This window comes from Eschscholzia californica, unplaced genomic scaffold (genome assembly GCF_041429995.1).
Source record: "Eschscholzia californica isolate CP2 unplaced genomic scaffold, dmEscCali1.0.p SCAF_3, whole genome shotgun sequence".
Classification (NCBI taxonomy): domain Eukaryota; kingdom Viridiplantae; phylum Streptophyta; class Magnoliopsida; order Ranunculales; family Papaveraceae; genus Eschscholzia; species Eschscholzia californica.
Window position 1 is genome coordinate 10,322,723 of NW_028238420.1, and position 3,698 is coordinate 10,326,420.

The following is a 3,698-nucleotide window of genomic DNA, read 5'->3' on the forward strand; positions in this document are numbered from 1 at the left end:
TAAATAATATACTTGAATACGTATATGTGTGGTGGTAGTCCGTGGATACAATGGTTGTATGGCGGTGGTAAGAGAAAATATGTTGCGGTGATTCGGTGAAATGATGTATAAAATAAATTAATAAATTCTTAGGTAGTAAATATACTTTGATATTTTTTAAATAATATATATATTGGTGCCCGAGGTGCCACTTTCTTGAATAATAATTTCGTTTTAGGGGAAATTTTGTAGACACGAAAATGGATATATTTTGGTTACTTCCGACTGAAATATTTTGAAATTTTAATTCTTGGTGAAAACCCGATACCCTAAAAACCCGAAAGGTATGACAAACTATAGACATTTTGGACGCTAAGACTTTAAAATAACCCGTCAGAATAAGCTCGAGAGTCCGAATGAACATGGAGTTTCAAAGCCCGACCCGATGATTGATATAAACTCGACCAACCCCGCCAGGACCGATTCCCACCCGTACGTATTGATGTTGTTTTCTTGTAAAGTTACATATGTGCCATTCACTAGAATAATGACACGCAATTTTTTTTCTTTATCCTAACATCGATATTCTTTCTCTAAAATTACTTTTTTGATTTTTTTTCGTGCCAATATATACATAAAAAAAAACATGCCTGCCTTAATTGACTTCTACTTAACCGGCAACACAACTATAAAAACTTAAATCTTAAAACAATAATTGACCTAACGATCATAGACCATAGACCGAATTTTAATTTTTAATCTCAAAACATTCCATATTGTCAACCTGCAAAACCATCTTGTTCTTTGTACACAACCCTCTATCTGAAACCCTTTCTCTCTCTTCCCTATTCCATTCTCATTTTCTGATGTGATCTAAGAGCAAGTCCAATGTGCATGGGCTGCGGCTCCCAATTCAAAATTGGGAGCTCCAACCCAGCCTTTGGACGTTCCAACCCGGGAGACCCTCAGTCCGGGCTCTCAAATGGGAGCCTGGCCTGAGGGGTTCCCAACAGTAAAATGGGGTTGGAGGCCTACCCCTCCCCCACCCCATTTTACTCTGTATTTTTTTTAATAATTTTTTTTTGTAGATGATTTTATTCCGATTTTGTGGCAAGTCCAATTTTTTTGTAGATTTTTTTAAATAAATAGATAATTCATTGATTGAAAATCCAAATACATATTTAAACTATACTGCAATACCGAAAAATAAGTAAATTTCAAACTCCCCCACCCCCCAAAATTTTTGTAAAATTTGGATTTAAAATTCCCCCCAAAATTTTAACTTTTAGAGCCAATAATTTTATGTTTGAAAATTTAAACACAAATCTCACACACGTACACCACACATGTACATAATTTGGATTTGAGAGTCCCTGTTGGGAGGCCGACATTGGAATTGAAAAAAATCAGGGGCTCGCAAAATCCAGTTGCTCGCAAAATCCAGAGGTTCGCAAAATTCAGGGAGTCCGAACCCCCAGATTAGATTTGCTCTAATGGCGTTCTTATAGCACTTGGTGTTTATCACAAAAACTAAAGAGTGTGTAGTGATACTATTTTCAATGTGACGATCTGATGAAAATTGTCCCCACATTTACTGATACAATATTGAGAAATATGGATCTTGTATTACACACATTTTCACTGAATTTGGTAAGTTTAATATGACCAAGTCAATATGACCAAGTCAATATGACCAAGTCAAGTGTTACATGCATCGCCTTCTTAAATTTTGGCTAGAATTTTGCTCCTAGTCCAGATTGCAATGTGTCTGAATATTAAAAATGGTCGCGGCTTTGGGGAATAAAGAAAATTCTCCGGGGAATAAAGATTTTTCTTAAAACTAGTCAAATAAGTTTGACTTTTATGTTTTTTTTTTTATTGCTAAGGGACTTCTAATTTTTTAGAGTTCTCCTCCATCTCATCACCTCTCTCTTCCACCTCATCTCCACGCCATGTCATCATCTTCTCCGGTGAAGGTCGCCGGCCGGCGACCTCCAAACATAAAAAAAAAAAATTAAATTAAAATTTTTTTTTCTCTCTCCTCTCTCTCAAATTTTTTTTTTTTTTTTTTCTTCCTCTCTCTCTCTAGATCAGATCTAGAGAGAGAGAGAGTATCTTCACGAACAGACCTAGATCTGTTCGTGAAGATCACGAACAGACCAGGTCTGTTCGTGATCTTCACGAACAGATCTAGGTCTGTTCGTGAAGATCTACTCTCTCTCTCTAGATCTGTTCTAGAGAGAGAGAGAGGAAGGACAAAAAAAAAAAAAAAATTTGAGAGAGAGGAGAGAGAAAAGAAAATTTTAATTTTTTTTTTTTAATGTTTGAAGGTCGCCGGCCGGAAAATTGGCCGGCCGGCGACCTTCGTCGGAGAAGATGATGAGGTGGAGAGAAGATGAAGTGGCAGAGAGAATAGATGAGATGGAAGAGAACTTTTATAAAAATGTATTTTGTATTCCCCATAAAAATTTATTCCCCGGAGAACTTTCAAAAAAATCTGGATTCCCTCGAGAATTTATTCCCCGGAGAATTTTCTTTATTCCCCAAAGCCGCGACCTTAAAAATGTGTTTCTATATTGTGTGGGTACAACCTTATGTGTGGATAACAATTTTAGTGTAAAAGAACTCCCAAATGTAAAATGTGCCACAAATTTAAGTTTAAAAAAGTGACACTACCCTTTCCCGCAAATATGATTATAACAATGTTGCTCTAATTTCATCGTATCATCATAATCTTGATCGTAAGTGAACATTACAAGAAAACATGTTATTTGTAGGTTACACGCGTACATTAACAACCCCAATAAATGGCGGTGAATACAAAAACTTGGTTATTTCCACAACTAAAGTCTGCAATCAATATCAAAGAACTGCATATTCCAGGGATCTGTCTCGGTTTGTGACAGTAAAGCCATTCTGAAAGGTTACACAAAAATGAGGTTCATTCTATACTTCAAATTTCATGAATACTCCTTGAAAGCCTTATGTCCTAAAAAATCCACAAATCATTGGCATTTCTCCAAATTTGAGTATGACATCAAGTAAGGACTACAAATTTCGCCACAAACTTTACGTCTCTAATAGACTGTCTTCCTTGTTTGCGTCTCTTGATATGTCTCTGGACAATAACAAACACAAGATGGAATATTCTCAAACTATAATATAAGGGAAATAAAGTAAAGATGTAAAAGGATAACCAAGTAAGTCCTCGTTTGCGTTAGCTTAAAAGTAGCTAAAAGTCAGCTTTTAACTTATTTTAAAGTACTTATTCATTTTGTTTCGTTTGGAACAAAAATAAGTAGCTTTTCAAAAGCTATAAAAGGGCTTATCAACAGAAAATGCAGAAGCTACAAAATGTAGCTCTAGCTTTTAGATTATCGGGGAAGCTAAAAAAACTTTTACACCATAAAATGCGGATGCATGTGTACCTTCAATTTTATCTCTCTATGACTATCACTGTTCTCTCAATCTCTCTCTACATTTCCTTTTACTTTCTCCCTCATATCGATTGCTTTTTTCTCTCTTTACACATTTTCTCCTTATGGAGTAGTATCTTTCTTTCTCTCACCCTACATTATTACTTTCTCTCCCTATGTGTCACTTTCAGTCATTATACATTGTTACTCACAAAATAATTGGTAAACCTGATAGGTAATGACTAATGACCAACAAAGTTAGAAGTACATGTTGTATTACTCTATTTGTTTTCTCATCCCCTT